At 40.7% G+C, this 24897-nt stretch overlaps 1 pseudogene; it reads left to right on the top strand.

Moving 5' to 3' along the window:
- The first annotated feature begins 447 nt into the window (after positions 1 to 447).
- LOC134372929 (zinc finger protein 347-like) lies at positions 448 to 24622 on the top strand (annotated as a pseudogene).
- The last annotated feature ends 275 nt before the right edge of the window (positions 24623 to 24897 follow it).

The following is a 24897-nucleotide window of genomic DNA, read 5'->3' on the forward strand; positions in this document are numbered from 1 at the left end:
CCGATCACCGCCCCCGCCCCATGTCGAGAACCCCTCCCAACCCTCCCCCGCCCCGAGATCCCAGTTCCCAACCCGCTTATTAAGGGCAAAATAAGTTTTGACTTTAAACGTTCTCAACTTGTTAACGAGAAAACATCTCAGTTTCCAAAATAAGTGACCCACACAACTCTAAGCTGTATCTTAAAACTGTCTGAAACATTAACTTGAAATAAGCAGAAAGTAACGGCTGCTCCGCAGGACTAGAAACACTTCACCGTTTCCAAACCCGGAAACAGAAAGGCAGGGGCAGCGGGGCGGGAAGGAGCGCAGGCCCGGCCCCACCCCCACCCTTCCGCGGTTACGCCCGGTCCGCTCCCCGGCCCCGCCCCCTACGGTGGAGCCCTGCCCAGGACCCGCCCCCAGGCGCCCGTCTTTTCCTCGGCGGCGCAGTTTTTTTGCGCACCCGGAAGCCAATGGCCAGGGAAGGTCGTCCTGCGAGCGTGAGTATCCGTTGATCTAATTTAAAATCTCGCTGCGAACTCCTCTGTTCACCGTACCCACGATCGGAGGGTGTCTACAGACCTCAAAATACCTGCATCGCTTTCTCCATCCCTAGTAAATTCAGATGTCGCCGTAAAGCCTGGGGGTTGCCTCTGTGGCTTTAAAATCGTTCTGAGGCCGGTCCTGTCCCCAGTCGTAATGCCCTCGGGCCATGTAGACACCTCCTTTCCAGACGGGTTTTTTTTTTTTTTTTCTTAAAAAAAATCAGTGTTGCGTCAGCCTCATTGACAAGAATTGTATCCAAACCGCTGGCGAAATAACTCTCCGCCGGCCCAGTGTTTGTAAAGCCGTCCCTCACCTGCGAGGTGGCCTGACGCCCGACTCTCCCTTCTTGGCCCCCTGGAGAGAAGCGCTGACAGCCCCGATCCAGCAGAGGCCGCGTCCTCTCCGGGTCCTGGGATCTGCAGGCCCCACTCCTCTCCTAAGGGACCATCGCCCCACCAGATCCCCCCGCCTCAGGCCTTCCCATCCTACTGGCGCTTCACCTGATCCCACGCTGGGGGAGGTAACGGGCCTGGCTTGCGACACCCACCCTTCTTCTGTCCTAAACTCCACCGCACTGGAAAATGTGCTCTTCCGGGAGGCGAGCTTCTTAGTCAGTCTCCCTCCGTGTGAGTGTGTGAGAGAGATCACGAGAGAGCGATTGAACGGAAACAGAAAAACCGAAAGACTAAAGAAGAATGAAGGAAACACCAAATGGAAAAGTAGAGTGTGGGTGAGGGATTTGCAAAGAGACAGAATGAAAGAGAAGCAAGAAAGGGCAGGGGAGAAAAACAAATACAGTCGTCCCTCGGTATCCGCAGCTGAGGATTGTTTCCAGGACCCCCTCAGATACCGAAAGCCGAGGATGTTCAAGTCCCTCCTATAAAATGGTATAGTATTTGCATGTCACCTATGCACATCCTCCTGTATACCTTAAATCGTCCCTAGGTTATTTATACTACCTAATACAGCTTAAATGCGGTGTAAATAGCTATTATATTGTATTTTTTTTTTCTTTGAATATTTTCAGTCTTTGGTTAGTTGAATCAGTGGATGCGGAACCCGAGGATAGGGAGGGCTGACTGTAGAAAAAATTATGCAAGAAGGGGATTTCTAGAGATATGAAGGAAAGCAAAAAAAGGAGAGGGGCCCTTGATGAGCAGTAGGAGCAGGGGCAAAGAAGGGCGGGGGACAGCAGCAGAGAGTAGGGGGAGAGGATGAAAGACTCGGAGTCATGGCAGACAGAGCAACGCGATGCTGGTATGAAAAGAGGAGACAACGGTGAGGACAGCAGAGGGAGAAATAGAGGAGGGAGGAAGCGTTAGGTAGCTGGGGGTGCCAGAGAGTGGGGACAGGGGGTGTAACAGGGAGGGTAGAGGGGGAGCAAAGATGAGGGAAGAAAGAGGCAGAAATACATGGAGATTGGGCACAATGAAAAGGTTGGGGAGGAGCAACATGAGGTGAAACAAGTTGCAAGAATGGGTCAGAACATGTTTGGGAGAAGGATAGAGGAAAGAAGGGGAGAAAGAGCAGAAGAGGAGAGAGGAATCAAAATGAGGAGCAGAAACTTGGGGGAAACCCAGAAAAGAAGAGAAGGAAAGAGCTAGAGAGAGATGGTGAGAATGACAGACATGTGCAGAATGAAGGAGGGAAACACAGTGATGGAAAAAGACAGAGACCTTAGGTCCAGGTGAGTGGTGAGTTGATTGAATATGAAGATTAAGTTGTGATATATTGATTTCTGTCTTTCCAATCTAACAAATGTAAGATTTGTTTAAATTATAGAGATGAGAATGAGCATTGCAAAAGTCCTGTCTATAAGACATCTGCATTTTGTAATTCTTGGTATAAGAGGATAGCTTCTATTTGCAACGCCTGTTCAGCCAGAGTGCAGTGACTTGACCCATTGAGTTGTGAGTCACCCTCTTCCTTTTTCCTGGGATGGTGTCGGGCTGGAATCACAGATCCCTCTGCCCCATCCTGTGCAGGTTGCAAGTCAGGTAATTGGAAAAAGATTCCTGCAGCCTTATGCACAATGGACATGCTTTATTTCAGATGCAGGCTCTGCCGACCTGTCACTCTACTGCTCTGCCTCCTCTGCCAGCTTTGCTGGCCTGCAATTCAGATGCAAACTCTGCCAGCAATGCCCTGGAGGATCAGAGCTGTTGTCTTTTATATCAAAAGTACACATAATCGTGGCAACAAGGCAAAGATTACATAAGTGTACATGTGCAGTTACACCACTCTTACATAACTAGTTTACAGCACGTGTGCTAAAATGTGCTGGATCATGTCCTGCCTGATATGAGGTGAGGGAGCCTTACTAAACTGTTTCTGTTTTCCTTACAGATGGGGTAGGGTGTGGGAGAGTGAATTAGGGCAGGAAGTAACTGACTTTGTCACTACCTGGGTGCCTTTTGAAAGGGACATTAAGAGTGATGTTGTTTTCCTGTAATGGATTTTCTTTTTTTTTTCTAATTCCTTAAAATTAATTCTTTTTGAAACTTGACATTAGTCTTAGTTTATTGAGTTTCTTCTGTTAATCACTATTAACTTCTGAAATGACCTTTGGTTGCATCCTTGAATTATCACATATCATTCTGTTTTAAATATGATATATTCTGGGGTTTTTTTTTTACTTTAACCCCAAAATTCGTTAGATTTTTTTTTTTTTAATTTCTAAATTGTTTTAACTCTTAATTGTGTATGATTCCAATTAAGGCCTGTATTATTTGTACTTTTTAGCCATATATTGGAAACATTCTTTGGTACTTAGGAAGTAATTTAAAAATAATAATAATAATAATTTTAGACTGTTTCAATATGTACTTGATAACGACGTCAATGATCTTTTGTTTTAACAGTCAAAACCTAGTTTAATCAGTTAGTCTAATACTGTTTCCTTCTCTTTAACGTAACCTGTTAAGATAGTGAGATGTCAGCTACTAAGTAGATGTTTCCTTCAAGTTTCTCTTGTCCATTCTCTCTGAATATTGAGAATGGGCTGGATTGACTTGGAACTTTGTGCTAACAGAGCCCATATATTCACGATGAGAAATAAGCCTAGAGCTTATTTCTATAGGTGACCCTCTTTCAATGTTTTCAATGCCAATAGCTATGTGTTCACAGTTCTATATTTTAAACAATTTTACTGTAATTTTCTAAAAAAAGGAATTAAATGTTTGAGATCAATGTGATGAAAACCTTGAAAGAGAAATGTCTTCTTTCCAGGCATGTGAAAGATAGTCCTGGAATTATTAAGAGGGACAGGTGATACTGATAAACCTTGCCCTTTCGCCCTTCCGGGCTACCATATCAGAATTCAGTTATACCATGTTCTTCTCACTCAACATAGACCTTTTCAGGATTACTTGTTGAACTGTCTTCACCCTCTGGACCTCAGTGAGCCCACCTGTGACACGGAGATGAAGAACTAGACCAGAAACTCTGAATCTGAACAACACTGACCCCTAACAAGATTGGCCGAATTGGGTGTGTGTCTGTGTGTGGCTTTTCTCCTGGAATGCAGGAGTGCCCAGTTATAATTAGAAATTCTGTTCTCAAAAAGTGAAAAACAAAACCCACAATACTGGGAGCAGGATCATAGTCTCAAAGACAGAGAAGCCATCTACAGAGGTCTTTCTCTGCTTTAGAGTTATTGGGAATCGTCACGGAAGACCAAGGTGCTAGGGCAGGTGATGAAGACAGGTCCTGAATTTCTTCTGGAAATTGTAACTCTAATTGATCTAAGCCTCCTGTAGCTAATTATTTTACTCAAAATAAGAGTAAAAGGATGTACTGATACCCACAAAGCTCTACAGACTCGTGTCTTCATGCCGTGTGCTGAGGTGTCCCCATCTGTGTCCCTGCTTTACTCCAGCTCCCAGGTCTTCCAGGCTCTGCACATCACCAGGGACCAGTTACCAACATGGGCAGGGGCTTTGCCTTCTACCAGGTTGTCACAGTCAGGGATCTGGGTTCCCCTTCAGGTAGGGTCAGGAGCACAAGGGGGCATGATGGACACCCCCTAAAGAACTAGGGAATCTTGCAATTTGCCGTGAGTGAGGAGACAAGGGAACAATGGTTGCCTCCCCCATGAGACCTGAGACCTCTCTCTATGATTGCTTCACTAAGCTCAAATCTTGCCTACTCCCCAACTGCCTTCAAAATTGGTCTTTATGTTGTCCCCAGTTGCCAGCAAGTTTACTCAGCAGGGCCAATTTCTTGATCTCCATACTGTAGAGTCAGTGCCCTTCCATTTGCAGTTCATGTCCATTCCTGCTGTGGCGCATGCCCAAGGATCCCTGTGCTTTTTATTTTTTTTATTATTCTGGTAAGAACACTTAACATTGTCCTCTTAAAATATTTTAAGTGTCTAATACATTATTGACTGTAGGTACAATGTTGTACAGCAGATCTCTAGAGCTTATTCCTTTGCTTTTTATTCCAGTTTGCTTGTACATGCATGTATGAGAAGTGGAAAAGGGGGAAAAGTGGAGGGGGGAGCCCTTAGAGGTCTCCAGGAGGAGCATGGAAGCCAGGGTGGGCCTCAAGATTCACATTCACAGCCCAGTGAATGATGTGTGCACCTGTCCCTAGTGTGGTTGTGGGACCAAGGGCTGTGTGGAACTCTTGGAAAGTCCGAGGTCTGGCTGGAGCACCTGGAAGTGGGTTTATGGGTGGCTGTGGGGCTGCATAGGTTGTTCTGGAATGCCATAGTGTCTTAGCTCAGGTTCCCTAAGACACAGATGCTGAAGCTGAGATTTGCATGCAGGGATTTAATTGGGAAACTCATGATCACTTCTGAGTAATGAAGTCAGTAGAATAATTAGAGAAAAGTTACACAGGAATGTCATTAGAACGTGGCCTAAGCTGAGCCAACAGAGAGCTTGGGCAGCAGGAGGATGGACACCTTGGTCCCGAGGGGGTGGATCCCAGGGGTGCACTGCAGCATCCACTTCAAACAGTGATTTCTGTGGCATCTTTTTGGAGTGCAAAAATCATCATGCAACCCATGGGGAAACTCAGAGATCATTTCTGGGGTTACCTTTGTTATTTGGGGGTATTTAGGGTCACAAATCAGGAAGGTTTCAGTTGCATTTTGGAAGATCCACATGAAATTTTTGAGTGTTTCCTTGGAAGATGTTGGGGTCTCATTGGAGTACATGCATCACTAGAGACATCTCCTTTTAAATACTAGATTTTGGTAGTACTCCTGTTTAGGATGAAGTTATTATTAGTGAAAATATGGTGCCTTGGTCGGTGGGTCTTTGGGTGTCCTTATGTGTAATATTCCATCATATGTGCATGAGTTACTGATGCTTGTAATGTCTTGTTTGATTTCATAGCAGTATGGAGGAATCATTATGGGGTGTCTATGGAGTGTGTTAGCACCCATCAAAGTTGGTAAGAGGGTCTGAGTGCAGAAGAGAAAGAGTAAGGCCTAAGGCTCAGGTGGCAGATTATTTACATTAGGGAGGGCTTGCTGGTCCATGGGCACAAATTGACACACTGTAAGGGCACGTGACCTTGGGAAAGATTGTTCCAAGAATCAGAGGGCAGACAGCATCACAGTGACTTGCAGTAAAAAGGCTCATCCTTGCAACTGTTTTGGGAAAGATGCAGCTATTACTTCCTTGCTGCCAGGTCAGTGGTAGTTATTCTCTTCTGGCCTCTCCCTACCTGTCCCAAAACAGACACATGCACACGCACATACACACAGTCACGAGGCAGCTGATGAACGTAGAGGCAAGGTGTTCTAAACTAGACGTAGAACACTGATATTTCTCCAATGAGGAGAGGCCCTAGATCCTGGGAAAAGAGTTAAGGAAGAGAAAGGGGATTGCTCTGTGGGGAGTACAGCCCTCCTAATGGCAGGGAGACTCAGGAACTGAAGAAAGCAAAAGCTTTGTTTATTCTGACCAGCTGACGCCTGTGCTCAGCAGTTGGTAGAATGGAATGGGATGAGCTAATGGGGTCACATTAGAGAAAGGAATTTATCTTTCCACCCAACACACACACTCACCATATGTACACACTTCTCCCTTTTCCCACTGTCTTTTCTAGATTGGGAAATCTGATGCTTCCCCAGGTCAGTGACTTGAGAAAGAAAAGGGGTTTGCTTGTGTCTCTCCTTTATCTTCTCCCTCAAGTCATCTACCTTCTCCTACTGTTCTGTTCAGACACTGTCTTTCTGCTCTTCTGCTAATCAGCTTACACAATCCTGAGACCCAAGCAAGCCAGGATTGGGTCTGTGAATATTTAAGCCAGTGTGATTGCAAAGTGAAAAATCTTAGACATCAGGGAGTTATCTTTATTGAGGGATTCAGGCAGCCAGGAGGCCTCTCCTCTTTCTGCCTAGTTTTAAGGTCTTTACTGGCAAAGTGGGTCTGCTCAGCTTCAGGCAGCTACCCCATGAGCCAACTTGATACCTTTCTGATTGAACTTAACACCTGCCCTTCCCACATATTGGGCAAGGAGGGCGGTCTGGGTAAATGACCGTTGGCTCTGTTCCTCAGCTGTTCCTGGTCAGCTCCTCCTTCACTCACAATGAAGACCATTCCAAGGACAAACAGGACCCCTGCATACATCAGTCCCCCAAAGTGAAGGCCTTGCCAGAGGGTGCACTGGTATTACTCTGTGTGTTCTAAGGAACTTTTTTTTTTGCCTGCACCAGAGATAAAAATGGTAAACTAACATAATATACTCCTGTACCAAACGTAGGTGGGTTTTTTTTAATGATGGAGACAAATAAATCCTTTCCGTTACTGACAGTCACTCAATCAGATGCCCTAAAGCACAGGACTGTTGTTATAATCGTTCTCCCTGGGACTTCCTACTTCCTTGCTTCTTCCTGCCATCACCATCACTTCCAACTCTTTCTTCTCTGTACCTGTCCCCTTGTGGCTGATCATAGCTAGAAGAAACATCCACCCAGATTGACTGGTTTCATATTTTTGTCCCAGATCCTCTTGCATTCCCTTATTTGACTGTTTTACATCTTCTAGTCTAGAGAGCCGCTCAGAAGTCCAACTTCTCCTCTTCTGTCTTTTTCCTCAGTCAGAGACCGTGGTTGTACCTCCCCTGAGCTCCTGGATGCAAGTGGAAATGTCTCCCCTAACTGGTCTACCTGACTTCCTCAAGGCATTTGTCCTCTGCTCAGTAGTGACTGGGAGCACGGTATTGATAACACCAAGATCAAGCGTTTGGATGCTTGTACAGGGCAGCCACCAAAAAAAAAAAAAAAAGTATTGCCTGGGAATGGTCTGTCCCTGACCCAGGCTGTTGCTGACCCTACAGTTGTGCAGTACTTACCACCCCGCTCACAGTACCAGGATGGTACAGCATCCTCCTCCCCTGCCTCATCAATTTTTACTTCAAGGGGATTATTTTGACCAGCATACGCTGATGGTGATAACATACATCAAAATGCTCATGAACACACACACACACACGCACACACACACACACACACACACAAAGCATTTTTAGTCATTTCACTTTTTCTTCTTTAAAAGAAAAAAGTCTTCTACTACATTTCTGCCTCTAATTAGTACCCATTTTTTTCTCCCATTCAGAGCCCAATCACTAAAACCTTGCTGTTGTCTGTTTTCACTTCCTGCCTCCCTACCTCACATGAACCCCAACCAGTCAAACATTCACATCCACCATTCCACAGTCCCTTCCTTTTACAGTCCCCAGTAATCTCCCCATTTCTAAATCCAATAATTAATTTTCTATCCTTAACTTACTTGTCCTATCATCATATTGCACAACTGATTACTTCCTCTTCCCTGAAACTTTTTATTCTTAGCTTTGAGGGCATCCTACTAACCTTTAAAAATCTATATTCTTTCATCTTCCTCCTGATCACTTCTCAGTGTCTTCTGCTGGTATCTCCAACTTTCTGTCCTATACGTGTTACAGTGTCCCAGGGCTCAGACCATGTGCCACTTCTCTCCTCTGACTGCACTCACTGCTTGCCATATCATCTCATCTCGTGGCTTTAAATGGTGTCTCCATTTTTCCTCTCCACCTGTACCTCTCCCCTGAAATCTAGAATCCTGTGTCCAGTTGTCTCCTTGACATCTCCATCTTCGTATGTCCAAAGGTGACTTCCCCAAGAGAAAAAAAAAAGTGGCTTCCCCAAGAGAATTCCACCTACAGTACACATCTCAGGTAAGGCCAGCCCTCCAACTTCCTAAGGTTTAGGTGACCATCTAAGCATACATGTAAAATACTAAGATACTACCGTGTTTGTAAGTGTCTTAGTTTATAAAATAAAAAATTACATGTTTGCTTAAAACAAGTGAGGGAATACATCATTTCCAAAATTCTTTTGAGGCACAGGACAGAAAGGTTTAGAGACCTCGGCCCTGACCAAGGTGCTTCCCGTAGTACCTGTGACCTCATCTCACTGTGTCCTTCTCACTCTGCTCCAGCCACACAGGCCTCTGCCCTTTTCCTGGGGCCAACGTTGCTCCTGCTGCAGGGCCTTCACTTGAGCTGTCTTTCTACCTAGAATTCTGGCCCCTCAGCTGCAGGTGGCACACACCCTTCCTTCCCTGGATCTTTTTTCTCATATCATCTTCTCTGGGGGTATTTCTGAGGAACTTTCATACTCCCCAATTTTAAATTCCAGCCTCACCCACCTCTGGTCCACATTGCCTGTTCTGCATGTTTCTTTCTGCTCCTTCACCTCCCACTATCTGGATACTAGTGACAACAAGGCCCCAAGGGGACAGCAGAGCCAGAAGGTGGGGGGTACGCTGGGTTTGCCCCTCTGAGTGGTGCTCAACCCTGGCAATGTGGTTCTAATGTACATTCAGCATTGTGCACCAAGGCTCTGTGTCCTCCATTTCTGAGGGCCGAGATCTGCCTGTGGTCCGTGGAGGAGTGTGGGGTTCTATGCCTTCCATGGGGTTAAGTAACAGTTGGGTCTTCTCCCTGAAGTGAGCTCAGTCCTGCCCAGCTCCTCACTGCTGCAGGGCATGTGTGGGATTCACCAGTAGGGGAGTGAGTTCTGATGAAAGGGGTCAAAAGACACACTTGTTTTTCTTCCTGTAGGAGTTTGTTGTACCTGAGTCCCTCCTGATGTGGTGGGCAGCCGAGAACTGTCTTCCACATGGTGAAGTCTCTCCTGTGTGTGTGGTTTTGGCCCAGGAAGGGGGTGTGTTGTATCTAAGCATTAAACAGCTTATTTTTGACATTCAGAATGGACTTGTAAAGACTCATGTTATCTAAGGAGGAAGGTCAAAAGAGGATGAAGAGGAAAGAAAAGGAATCAGGAATGGCTCTCACTCAGGTAAAGTGATATTCTCGGTTGATTGTTCTGTGTCTACTTCTTTTCTGAAATGTGGGCATTGCAGTTGCTGATCTTCTCTGAATCTGAAGTGTCCTGCCTGACATGTTTGCTCACACTCACCCATGCCTTCCCTCAGTTCCTCTCATCACCTCTTAGATTCCATCTTACAGTAAGTCAGTGACACGAACTTGTGAAGAGGCTCTATGGGGCATGGGAAGGGCTTCCCTCCCAAACAGATCGGAGACAGGATGTGGTCCTCATGGTGTCAGTGCTGCAGGGCAGCAGGTATTGTTTAGGGCCACGTTTGGATGCACTGTCAGCTCTCTGTAGAGCAGGATTAGAGAAGCTGCTCATGGAAGTCACATGTTTATGTGCACAAAACCTGGTAAATTCTGTGGTTTTTATAATACATCTAAAGCTAAAGGAGTGAGTGACTATGTGTCTGACTCCAAAAGTTTAATTATTGGGAATTCAATGGAAAGGACAGAAACAGACATCAGTGTCTGAGGATGGTTTATTCCATCACCTTTTTTTTTTTTTTTGGTGGTTGGCTGGTACAGGGATCAAACCCTGGACCTTGTTGTTGGCAGCACCACGCTCTAACCACCTGAGCCCATCATCTATGTCAAATATGGAATCAACCTAAATATTCTAACAGCAGGAGATTGATTAAACCATTCTCAGCCCATCCGTCCAGTGGAGACTGTGGTGTTCGTATAGGGATTCTTGTGCAGCAGGTGTTTTAGGTATAAATGATTATCATTTTGGTCATACATCAGAGAATATCTGCTTTGTCATCTGAGAGGATGGAGCCATATTCTCGTTTCACCAATTGTTATGAAATATATTTCTTTTATTCTAAACATCATGTGATGTATATATCTGTTTTATAGTAAAACTGCAACTGAAGACGCAGCTCAGGCCCTAAGATATAAAGCATCTGCTTTCCCTGTCATGTCCTCAACCCTCCCTCACATCTCAGTGAGGAACTGTCGTTGTCAGTTCTGTGGCAGGAGTCAGGGCATGACTTGTACAAATGTATTTACACAATGGTAGATTTTAGAAAAAATTCTTTAGTGAATGTTTTGTTGTGATATTTGTAGTACAAGTTTTGAAAATTTACATATTTTCACGTTTAGAAACATGGGTACCTTGCTCTCTTACATCCTTATTGGATTGTTCTCTGAATGAAAGCTTATGGGTCTTCTACAGGTTTTCACTACTATAAAGAATGCCACAGGGGCCGGCCCGTGGCTCACTGGGGAGAGTGTCGTGCTGATAACACCAAGGCACGGGCTCGGATCCCATATAGGGATGGCTGGTTAGCTCACTGGTGAGCGTGGTGCTGACAACACCAAGTCAAGGGTTGAGATCCCCTTACCAGTCATCTTTTAAAAAAAGAAAAGAATGCCACAAATGTCTCTCTCTGAACTCTTGGGCTTCACTACAGATGTCTTAGGGTTTCTCCAAGTTCAGCAATTTGAGAAGTAATTGCGTCTTCCAGGATGGTGCATTTCCCGTTTTACTAGATCTGGCAAGATTTTCACCTGCCACAGCTACAAAGGTACCCTCTGCAACCAACAACACATGACATTTTCCTCTCATTTATGCAAAACTTGCAACTACAGTTGACCCTTGAATAATGTGGGGGTCAGGGACACTGACCCTCTTCCCGTAGAGTTGAGAATCTATTTATAACTTATGACTCCCCAAAAACTGAACTACTAATAGCCTGCTGTTTACCAGAAGTCTTACAGATAACATGAACAGTCAATTAACTTGTATTTTGTTTGTTATGTGTATTATATACTGTATTCTCTCAATAAAGTAAGGTAGAAAAAAGAAAATGTTAAGAAAATCATAAGGAAGAGACCACAAGAAATCACATTTTTGCATGATATGCAGTTTACTGGACAGACAAATCACTCACGAGGAGATGATTAGCATTGCTTTCGGAACATTTGAGCTCACTGCAATAGCAACGCGTGGTGACAATAAAATTTACAGTACTACAATATGCGTGATAGTTATGATTTAATACTGCCTCTTTACATCCATTTATATTTCTCTTGACTATGAGTGACACCATGTATTGTCTGTGTTTGCATAAGTTTTGATAAATTTTAACTTTTTTCATAAAGATTTTTGTATACTTTATGGTAGTAAATGATAAAATAGATTAATACCTACATATATTTTGTGCATTCATGACATACATTATTCTTAACTTTTTCAATATTTCTAGGCTACGTATTTGTGATTTTTTTCAAATTGATGTAAATCTCCAAAAGTTTTTTCAGTATATTTGTTGAAAAGTGTCTTTGAGTAAGTGGACCCACACGGTTCATGCCTGTGTTTTTCAAGAGTCAACTGTATATTCTATGTTTTGAAAATCTGGGGAAAATGACAAACATTCTTATTTCCATTTTCCAATTTCTTGGGAGTCTAAGTAAGGTTCGTTATTTTGGGGACATATATCCGAGGTATGTGAGGAAAAACACACTAACCTTCCGTTTCTCCCACTGTACTCTCACAAATACCAGATGTGTGTGGGTTTCTCCGCACACACTAAGCAAGCAAGCTGTTCTACGGTGTAGGCCAGCTGGTTGACCTCTAATTCAATTCTGACATTATCTACCTGACACCTTAGGGTCCAGGGTGTACCTGCTTCAAGGCAGGCTTATTGTTGGAAAAAAAAAAAAGATTGGCATTACAGGTGTTATCTTAAAGCATAAGGCATTCATTTAAGAAACAAACGTCCTAAGGTTGAAATCAAGTTTAAGAATAAACATCCTGACCTTTAAGTCAAGTCTTAGCCTAAAGAGGTATACATTTAATCAACTATACTCTTATTATTAATCAAATCTCATTGCTGCTCCTAGGAATCCAGCCCATCCTGTTTAGTCAAGTAGATTTTTGGGGTATTTCTCCCTTTCCCCAGGTAAGGCATGTTCTGAGTGTGGTTAGGGAAATGGCTAGGGGAAATCAGGATCTGTCCCCTGGTTTCACCTTCCAGCAAGTGGAGGTGAAAACGTCATATGTTTGCTCTCTGGAATCTCCAACCCTTGTGCTCTTGGGTTTTTATGGATTCTATATTACATAGGCCCGATTGACTGATAATTGGCCACTGGTGATCAACTTAATCTTCAGTTCCTCTCCCCTTCCCAGCAGTTTGGGGGTGGGACTGAAAGTCACAACCTTCTAGTCCTGCCTTGGTCTTTCTGGTGACCAGCCCCCATCCTGAGACCACCTAGGGACCATCAGCCAACTCATAAGCATATGAAAAGATTCTGATCACTTTGGAGACTCCAAGGATTGTAGGAGTTGTGCTCCCAGAGATGGGGATGGAGATGGAGACCACGTATATATTTTCACAACATCACAGCTCCTTTTCTTCTGTGAAATCAATTATAATTTCTCCAGTTCCATTTCTGATTTTTTGTGTTTAAGTCTTCTCTCTTTTTTTCTAAGATATTCTGCTGTTTGTCAATTTTGTTGATCTTTTAAAAAGATTGATTCTTGTGTTTATGTATTGTTTTTACACTCCATATCATTTATGTTTGCTCTGTTATTCATTATTATGTTCTTTCTAAGTTGTGTGTAGTTTGTTCTTTTTCCAGTTTATTTAGATTAAAAATCAGGTTGTTGACTTGAGTTCACTCTCCTTTTTAAATGTGTTTACTGCCATACACTCACCTCTTGCTGCTGCTTTCACTGTGCTCCATAAATTTTGGTTTATTATGTTTTCATTTTCCTGGTCTCCAGATACTGTCTAGATTCTGTTTTCTTCTTTGACCCATTGGTTTTTTAGAAATAATTATTTATTTTCCACAAATTTATGGACTGTTGGTTTTCTCTTGCTATCGTTTTCTAAATCCATTCTATTGTGGATGGAGAAAACTTGAAAGATTTCAATCTTCTTAAATTTTTTAAGATTTGTTTTGTGACCTAATATGTGATCTATGCTGGCAAGGTTCCACATGCACTTGAGAGAAAGATATATTCTGGTGCTGTTGGGTGGAATGTTCTGTGTAGATCTGTGAGGTCCACTTGGTCTGTAGTATCACTGAAGTCCTGTTTCCTTATGGATCTTCTGTGTGGTTGTTTTATCCATTAGTGAAAGTGGAGCATTGTTGTGTCCTACTGTTACTGTGCTGCTGTCTCATTCTCCCTTTAGTTCTGTTAATGTTTGCTTAATACTTTGGAGTTCTAATGTTATGTACTTATTTATTTATAATTGGTATATCTTCCTGCTGAATTGACCCTTTTATCATTATTTAAAGTCTCTCCTTGTCTCTTATGACGATATTTGTATTAAAGTCTTTGTGTGTGTGTGATATAAGGATAGCCACACGTGCTCTCTTAATATCTCATTTGTGTGGAATATCTGTTTACATACTTTCACTTTTAGCTTATGGGTGTCCTAGATAGGTCAGTCTTCTATGGACAGCATGTTGTTGGACTTATTTATTCTTCGGCTATTCTGTGTCTTTTGATTGCAGCATTTAATATGTTAAAATAAGTACTGATAGGGAAGGACTTATTATTGCCATTTTGTTCTTCGTTTTCTCTCTTTCCTGTAGTTCTTCTGTTCCTCTTTTATTCCCGTCCTGCTTTCTTTTGTGTGTTGTGGATTTTGTGTAGTGGCCTCCTTTGATTCTCCTCTCATTTCCTTTGTGTATATCCTATAGCTATTTTCTTTGCCATTACCATTACAATTATTAAAAACATGTTAATGTTATTACAGTCTTCTAACTGTACAGCAGCTTAAATTTCTCACGTATTAAAACTCTACCTCTTTATATTTACCTTCACCTTTTTGTTATTTGTGACACAAACTTCCTGTTTTAATTTTTTTATTTTATGTTTTTATGGGTTTTTTTTATTATTATTTTTAATAAAAGATGACCGGTAAGGGGATCTTAACCCTTGACTTGTTGTTGTCAGCACCACGCTCACCCAGTGAGCGAACCGGCCATCTGTACATAGAATCTGAACCCGGGGCCTTGGTGGTATCAGCACCACACTCTCCCAAGTGAGCCACAGGCCGGCCCCTATGTTTTTAGTTTTTTTAAGTGAAGTCAGTTGAACCAGTGGGAGTACCTATTTTTAATATTTTGTATACCTTAACATGAATTTATAATTACTTTTTCTGCTTTTTAAAAAAATTCTATACCAAATGTAAAAGTGATCGACACGCTTATACTAAAATATTACAGGATTTTATATTTGTCTATATACTATCTTTATTAGTGAGTTTTGTATTTTTGTATCATTTTGTGTTGCTTTTATTGTTCTTTCATATCAACATGAATGACTTCCTTCAGCATTTCTTATGGTGATCAGCTCCCTCAACTTTTGTTTATCTGGAGATGTCTTAATTTCTCCTTTTTTGAAGGACAGATCTGTCAGATATAAAATTTTTAGTTGGCAGGAGGTTTTTTTTGTTTTTTTCCCCAGCACTTTGAATATATCATTCCACTCCTTCATAGTCTAGAAAGTATCTGCTGAGAAATCTTACATGCCAAGTTGCTTTTCTCTTGTTGCTGTCAAGATTTTCTTTGTCTCTGACTTTTGGCTATTTGATCATGATGTGTTTTAGTGTAGGTCTCTTATATCCTAGCTGGATTTCCTTAAGCTTCTTGAATTTATATGTCGATTTCTCTCTTCAGTTTGGAAAGTTTAGCCACCATTTCTTTAAAAAGGCTCTACGCCCCTTTTTCTTTTTCTATTCTTTCTGGTGCTCATAATACCTTTGATGTTACACTTACAGGTGTCCTGTAAGTCCCTTAGGCTGTCTTCATTTTTGTATATTCTTTTTTCTTTTTGTTCTTCTGCCTTATTTCAAAAGTCCTGTCTTGAGTTGACTCTCTTCTGCCTGGTCAAGTATGTTGTTGAACCCCTCTAGTTAATTTTTTCAATTCAGTTGTATTTTTCAGCTCCAGAATGTTTGTGTAGTTCTTCATAAATTCTCTCTTTTTGGTGGTATTTTCAATCATGTTCATGCATTATTTTTCTGATTTCCCAAAGTTGTCTGTGTATGTTTTCTTTTCACTCGTTGAGCATTCATATGACTTAATTTGGATTCTCTGGTAATTCACAGATCCTCATTTATTCAGTGTCAGTTTGTGGAGTTTTTGTTTGCTTTAAGGTATGGACCAGGTTTCCTTTTGTCTTTCTGTGTCTTGTTATCTTTCCTTGGGACTTAAGATTTCAGAAATCAGCCACCTCTCCCAGTTTTTGATGTCCGGATTCATACAGGCAGGGCATTCTTCAAACGTCCCAGCTAGAGATTCTGGAGATCTCTCAGAACCTTTCTAAGGATGTATTTTCTGTGGGCTTTTATTTGTAATCTCCTAACTAAAAGCTGTGCCAGATTCTACTCAGGAGATCCCGTATTATTTGCCTACGATACTGTAGCATGTCTGGTATTTCAGTAAGTTATAGATGGATCTCCGCTTAGTATCTGCCAGTTTTACTGAGGAAGTTGATTATGTTCATCATCTTTGTTGTCAGTGGCCCATGCCCTGGCGCCCTGTTACATTCATTGCTTATATCAGGCAAGAGAGAAACCAGTCCCTCAGGCAGTCCTGAAAAGCCAAAATATGGGGTGAACGCCTGGGGGTGCAGGAACATTTAAAATGGTTCTGGATTTTCACAAAGGCAATTGGTTCATATAGTACATTGTTGTCAAATCTGTGTCTGTGTTGGGGAAGTAGGTTCTGTGGCTTCCAATTTTTCTGTCTGGCTGATACTACTCCTTCAGTAGAGTTTTATAAGTTCTTCACATAGTTCTGATAATTACAAGAGTAATTAGATGCAATGGTATGTTTGCTCATGTCTTGTAATTAGGTGCAATGGCAAAAATGCTCATTGATTGTAAGAATATGTCTCTGTGTGTGCATATGTGTCTGTGTTGTTTCAATTAGTGCTACTAAAAAAGGATGACTTTTTTCAGTATGTTATTAGCTTCTATAGTTAACCAATATTTTCTTTTTCTAGGTTGCAATCTTGTCATCTGTTAATTTTAACAGTTCTAGGTCTTTATTCTCTTCCCCCTTTTGTTTTTCTTATTTTCCTCTCTCTACTGGTTGCTGCCCAGGCATCCTGTGCAGTGGTGACTGACTGCAGTCCATTTCTCTCTGCCTTAATTTAGGGGAAATGCATCCAGTGTTTACTGCTGATTGTGATGTTTCATGAAATGTTGTTTTAGAATGGGTTTTTACATTTCTAAATATCCTTTTTGGCCTGATTTTTTGTTATCTGATAATTTCTTCCAGTATGTACTGCTGTGAACATACATTAATACTACAGATTAAGATAAAAAAAAAAAGAATCTCCTAATCTTAAATCATTGTTTTACATATGCAATAAACTAATAAATCCCATTCATTTATGTGAATGCTTCTATTTCTAAATTTAAATGGATATATTTTTTAATATAGGTATTTAATGGCTGCTGGAATTCAAGTTTCTATATTTTTTTATGTTGTACCATTTTCTTAATACTTTAACACACAGCAATGTTGAGAAATTACATTAAGTGCAATTTATATATTTCATTGTCTGAACATGCAAATGAACAAAAATAATGACAAAACATTACCAAAAAGAGATATTGAGAAACAATTCCTCTTATTTCAGTTAATGTAAGTGTGTATGTATGCATGTGCATGAACGCAGGATTTTCAGTCCCATGGTCTTTTATCAAAGACACATTATCATCTTAAGTATTTTATATGTTTTAAGAGTTGACACTATATCTAAAATGTTTTCCATGACCTTAAATTTGTTCTACACTATCACATTAATGAGTTAAATAGTAAGAATACTGTATTAGTTAGGGTTCTCCAGGGAGAAAGAATCAATAGCATATGTTATAAATATATGAGAGGGGATTTATTAGGGAAATTCACTCATGCAGTTGTGAAGAGAAGTCCCATGATGGGCTGTCTGCAAAGTGGATGCCCGTACCTTGGCTCCATCCAAGTCTTGAAGTCTCAGAACCAGGGAAGCTGATGGTGTCCTTGGTGCAAGTCCTGAATGCCGGTAGTGTGACTCAGTCCAAGTCCAAAAGCCTCAAAACCAAGGAAGCAGATGGTGCCATTGGTGTAAATCCTGGAACCCCAAAGCTGAAGAGTCTCAAGCTCTGATGTCCATGGACAGGAGAGAAAAGTGTATCCCAGCTCCAGGAGATAGAGAGCGAGATTCTCCTTATTCCTTGCCCCTAGCAGATTGGATAGTTCCTGCCCATATTGAGGGCAGGTCTTTCCCATCCAGTCTACTTGGGCTGTTGTGCTAATCTCCTCTGCAAGCACCCTCGTGGACACACCTAAAAAGATAGCTTTACCCATTCCTTAATCTAATCTAATTACTTAATCTAATGAAGTTGACACCTAGAATTCAACGTGACATTGTGAATGTATGTGGTATGTGATATGGGAAGGTATGTGGTACGTGGAATTTGAAGGTATGTGGTATGATATGTGGTATATGCTTGCATTTGTGTTTGTATATAATGACCTTTTATATAGATTCATGTTGTTATCCTTGAATTTGTTTCCAGTTTTCTCAAATGGCAACCTTTTAAAATTTACTGTAATAAATTATATCTTTTACTTAACTGATTCTTCAGATTCAATTTTAATTCCCAAACACCTGCTTTGAGGTGCATGCTCTACCATTTTTAGCTCTTTGACCTGACACAAGTTTCTTAGACTGTCTGTGACACAGTTGTCTTCTCAGTAAGGTGGGAACCAATATTTTTCTCATGGGCTGTTGTACTGTTATACAAGTTAGTACATGTAAAGCATGTAGAATAATGCCTAGCACAGGGGAAGTGTTCCAAAGCTTTAGTCATTGCTGTTTCTGTTACCATGGTTTTTAGATTCTTCCTTTTTTCCTTTAAAGCCCTTGTAGACTTTGTCATCTCTGAAGACACCACTCATGCTGTACCTCATCTAGATATTGAATATCTTGTGGTGCATTGAACATAACATCTAGCTTTTCTTTTTTCTTAGTGGCTGGCTGGTATGAGGACCCGAACTTTAATATTGGTGTGATAACACCACACTCTAACCAGCTGAGCTAACCGGCCAACCCCCTCTAACACTTTTATAGATAAATTTGTGTTATTTTTTATTTGTATATTTCCTGTACTGTCCACAAAAATAAGAAATCCACACTGATTTAGAGGATATCATAACCTCTTATGAAAACAATGTAATATAACACAATTAGGGACACATAACTAGCTCAAAATGCCATAGTTTCGATCTGACAGCAGTTTCACTTCAATTGAATCAGTCCTATGACTCTCTTTTTTCTCATTTTATGTGAAGGTAGGAACTCCCCATATAGCCCACTGGTGAAATGTGTTTTTTATTACAGGGACTATTGACTTTCAGGGATGTGGCCATAGAATTCTCTCGGGAGGAGTGGAAATGCCTGGACCCTGCTCAGAGGGCTTTGTACAGGGATGTGATGTTGGAGAACTACAGGAACCTGGTCTCCTTGGGTGAGGATAACTTCCTCCAGAAGTCAGGAATCTGCTCTTGTGTGTCTTTATGTTTTTCCCTTGTGTGACTCTTAGGAACCCCCACATTGCTTGACTGAGACTGAAGCCCTGTTGACTCAGACACAAAAGACTTCCTAATAAAGCATCTGGACTTTGGGCCAGCCCGTGGCTCACTCGGGAGAGTGTGGTGCTGATAACACCAAGCCACAGGATCGGATCCCCATATAGGGATGGCCAGTTGGCTCACTGGCTGAGCGTGGTGCTGACAATACCAAGCCAAGGGTTGAGATCCCCTTACCGGTCATCTTTTTTTAAAAAAAAAACTGGACTTTAATCGTCCCCTTTCTTCAGATGTTCTGCCCCATTCATGTTACATCAGTCATGAATCCAGAGATAAAGTATGTATAAAACCTTATAGCAGACTTTTAAAATAGCCAATTTTGTTTTCTACCATTGTCTTTTTGGTTCAATCTTCTTGGAAGAGACTTAGATATCTGCATATTATAGTATTTCCTTGGCATTTAGAAGAAACCAATCAGCAGATGAATTTGAAATACTTTTCAGAATCCCCACCCTATGTTTAAGTTAGGTGAGGGAACATTAGGGTGGGGATTCTGGAAAATCCTCAGCACATCATGTTTCTTACTTTTCATATGCAGGAAACTCTTTTTTTGACCTGAGTGTTATCTCTTTGTTGGAGCAAGGGAAAGAGCCCTGGACTGTGAAGAGCCAAGTGAAAATAGCAACAAACCCAAATGGGTGGGAATGGATCAAAGCTGTGGACCCAGGTAAGAGCTCAGATGAGCAGAGTGGAAGCCCCACCATTAAGTAGTGTTTGGGGCCTGGCCAGTGAGCTCACATGGTTAGAACATGGTGTTGATGACATGAAGGTCAAGGGTCTGGATCCCCATGCTGGCCGGCTACCCAAAAAAAAAAAAAAAAAAAAAAAAAACCCAAATAGCGTTTGGGAAACTCTCTGCAAGTGGGAGAGTTCTATGGGAAAACAGAAGTTCATTTCTTTGAAGCTCTAAAAGGAAATTTTTCTTTTCCCTCACTTATTCCTATGTTCTTCAGACATGTAATATTTTATTCCTCCACCCTCCAGAGGTACAGAATGAACTCATTCATCTCTTTGTGGCCATTTCCAGATTTTTGCTTCCAGGTCCAGAATGCTAGGAACATTCTTGTACATGTCTTCTGGAATCTATATATATATACTATTTTCTTGAATAAGTGGAAATAGAACTCATGGGACACTCAGTTTTATAAATTTCATAGCAAATATTGGAAGAGATGTAAAGCCTGCTTTTCTCCTATATAGTCACACTACCTCTCTTTTGCCCCATGCCTGTAGTGCATTTCTGTATTTAAGAATTCATTGGTATTATGCTGCTTGCTAAGTCAATTCCTCTTTTCTTCCAAGGCCACAGTTTTAACTTCCCTAATACAATTACATTCCCACATATTTGGAAGGACAGACTGTGTTCCCACATGTTCATAACTCCATTCACTCTTCTCTTGCCCTTCCTCTGTCCTGGCCTTTCCTCATGGTACATGAGTGGGATTCACTATACTGTCACTTTGAGGCATATTAGTTTAATATTCCTTAACACCCCAATTTCCACAAGCCTCCCATACTGTGTTCACTGTGTAAGGCAGGACCCCTACTCATCCACTGGACAACTTTGCCAGGACATAGCCTAAACCAAAATGTGCTTCAGGTGATCACTCAGATACCATTTGGCTGAGTAACACTATCAGCAACATGGCCCAGTTATTGTATCTCCTTTAAAGTACTTATTCTGTGATCCTTGTATTTGCTGTGACGTGTTGTTCTCCATACCACCTTTGTAGACAGTCACGCATAAGAGTGTTGTCCGAGACTGCAGGTCAAGGATCAAATCTTGTTTCTCATTGTGTGTAATTTGGAGTTAAATACATTAATAGTATGGGCCTGCTGTCCTTATTTGAAAAATACTGATAATTTACCTCAAGGTTTTTAAAACAAATCATTGCTATTGATGGCTTACAATATTGCATGTTTTAAGGGCTGGCTCGTGGCTCACTTGGTAGTGTGGTGCTGATAACACCAAGTGAAGGGTTAAGATCCTCTTACTGGTCATCTTAAAAAAAATTACATGTTTTATACTGAAGACTCATAATTTTCTCTGATTAATAAGATTTATCAATCTTGTCCCACGTTTATGATGAGATGCTCCTTTGCTTGTCTTAGTTAACTCTCATTACAATAACATTGTTTTTATTATTTGGAAGAATCCAAATTTTCCCAGTGGTGTTATTTTTTGCAGTTCACAATTACCACTTATTTAAATTATTCATTACAAGGGCCAGCCTGTGGCTCAGTTGGGAGAGTGTGGTGCTGATAACACCAAGGCCACGGGTTCGGATCCTATATAGGGATGGCCGGTTCGCTCACTGGCTGAGTGTGGTGCTGACAACACCAAGCCAAGGGTTAAGATCCCCTTACTGGTAATCTTTAAAAAAAATAAAAATAAAAAATAAATAAATAAATAATTCATTACATAAATCTGCTGTGGGTTATTTACCATTACAGTATGTCATGCTGCATTTTACCATTTTTGTGCACAATAAATATACTTTGCATATATATAATATAATTGTTCTTTCTCTCCAATCATGAGACAGCCGTGTGTTTTCTACCAATTGGTATGGGTTTGGGGGTCATGGTGGAAAAGTAGTACTTCATCGGTGCTAACATAGGGTTGTGTAATGTGAATGTTTTGATCCTAGGTTGTTTGAAACTACACTTCTCTAGAATTACTTTGAGTTACATGTAATCACCCATCCTTTATTAAAGACTATTTATTTTGTATTCTTAAAAATTGACGGTAATGGTTGTGAAATTTTGTAACTTTGTTCAATGTAAGTATTACTTTTGATGTAATGTTATATTTTTCAATATTTATTTACCATCTGTAATTAATCACAAATACATGGTTCTTTATATCTTGTAGGTCTCTCTCCTAAATGTGTGATTAAGGAATTACTGTCAAAAAGAATTAGTAATACAGAAGTATTGCAAACAGTGATGTTGGAAAGACATAAAGACCATGACACTGAAGATTTTTACTTTAGAGAAATCCAGAAAAATATATATGTCTTTGAGTGTCAGAGAAGAGATGATGAAAGAAATTACAAGGGAGAGCTGATGACCCAGAAAGAAAATCTCATTAGTAGAAGATATCAACATGATAGAAAAGATGCAGAAAACAAGACTTTTAAGAATCAGCTTGGTTTAAGCTTTCCATCACATCTGCCTGAACTGCAGTTATTTCCAGGTAAAGGGAAGATTTATGAATGTAATCAAGTTGAGGGGTCTGTCAACCATGGTGCCTCAGTTTCACCACTCCAAAGAATTCCTAATGGTATTAAAACCCACATTTCTCATAAATATCGGACTGATTCTATCTATTCTCCATTATTCATACAAGAACAGAAAGCACACATTAAAGGAAAATCTTATAAATATAATGAATGTGGCAAAGCTTTTAATCACATCTCACATCTCACTATACATCAGATAATGCATACCAGCAAGAAACCATGTAAATATGATATCTGTGGCAAGGTCTGCAGTCAAAAATCAAACCTTGCAAATCATCAAAGAATCCATACTGGAGAGAAATCTTACAGATTTAGTAAGTGTGACAAAGTCTTTAGTATGCATTCAAGCCTTTCTGACAGTCAGGTAACCCATAGAGAAATACCTTACAAATGTAATGAATGTGGCAAGGTCTTCAGTCAAAATTCAAACCTTTCACGTCACAGGAAAATTCATACTGGAGAGAAACCTTACAAATGTCATGAGTGTGGTAAGGCTTTTTTCAGACGTGAATATCTTGTTGTGCATGAGAAAAATCATATTGGAGAGAAACCGTACAAATGTAATGAATGTGGCAAAGTCTTCAGTTATAGTTCCCACCTTGCACGTCATCAGGTAATCCACACTGGAGAGAAACCTTACAAATGTGATAAGTGCGGCAAAGCCTTTAGTGAACGTTCAGTCCTTAGTAAACATCAGAGGATCCACACTGGAGAGAAACCTTATGAATGTAATGAGTGTGGCAAGGTCTTCAGCCAAAATTCAAGCCTTGCGAGGCATTATAGAATTCATACTGGAGAAAAACCTTACAAATGTAATAAGTGCGGCAAAGCCTATTGTGAGCTTGCAGGCCTTAGTAAACATCAGGTAATTCATACTGGAGAGAAACCTTACAAATGTAATGAGTGTGGCAAATCCTTCAGTTACAGTGCAAGCCTTGCATCCCACTGGCGAATTCATAACAGGGAGAAACATGTGTTTTGAGTGTGGCAAAGCCTTTAGTTTTTGTACCAGCTTTGCTAACCATCTTTTAGTTTGTACTGGGGAGAAACCTTATGTGTGTAATCAGTATGGCAAGGCCTTTAATCAGCATTCACACCTCACTACACATAAGTGAATGTATACTGGAGAGAAATTTTCCAAATGTAATGACTGTGATAAAGTCTTTCTTTGGCAACCACACCTCACCGTGGAAAGCCTTTAATGAGTGTTCAGTCCTTATTAGACATGAGATAACCATACTGGAGAGAAACCTTACAAGTGTAATGAATGTGGTCAGATCTTTAGTTGTAATTTACACTTTGCACAATATCAGAAAATTTATACTTAAGAGGAACCTTACAAATGCGATGAGTGGCAAACCCTCATCATGAATGTAAACATTAATCACCATCAGTGCAGTCGTACTGGAGGTTTATTCCTATCCATGTTCCTGGAAGAACAAGGATGCTGCTTTTTAAAATTAAATATTTGGATCCCTGAACTCACCAGCTGCCAAAAAAATTAAATTAAATATTGTCTTAATTAGCATTTGTGAGAGGCAGAGAACAGTGTAAACTGATGTCAGTCATCATACTTATTGCATTCACGACATAACACCCTTCTCCAGACAGAGGACCACTGTGGGATATCAGAAAAGAATGCTTTTCCAACTGAATATGAAATAGAACAGACACAAGACCTTAGAACACTGAGATTTTTGTGGGAGGAGAGAAGTATGGACTGATTATGTGGTAGAAATGATGCAGGAGAAATGGTGGCCACCTATTCTTGAATGACAGTAGTTGCTGTATATCAAAGGTTGACCAAAAAAAAAAAATTATTATTCTTGAAATTGAAGACAGAACAATTATCACAGAAGTTTTAATTGAAAGAACCAGAATAGTGTGTTCTTGAGTAGTATTCATATTTAACTGCTGGCATTACATTTTGCTTCTGTTTTATTCAGAATGCATTATAGTTTTCATGTTTTAATTAATAAAATTGAATCTTTTTCATAACTTAAGATTGAAGTATGTATGACAATTTTTTTCCATTGTGGAATCAATGAACATGTTATTTGGGGAACATATAATCATAAATTTCATTAGAGTTATTCTCTGTACACTCTGCCGTAATGTACTTATGTGGGTATAATGAAAATCTCATAGAAGCACATTTTAATGTTGCAACACAGAGATCAAGGGTTTG

Source organism: Cynocephalus volans, chromosome 3 (genome assembly GCF_027409185.1).
Source record: "Cynocephalus volans isolate mCynVol1 chromosome 3, mCynVol1.pri, whole genome shotgun sequence".
NCBI classification, from domain to species: Eukaryota; Metazoa; Chordata; class Mammalia; order Dermoptera; family Cynocephalidae; genus Cynocephalus; species Cynocephalus volans.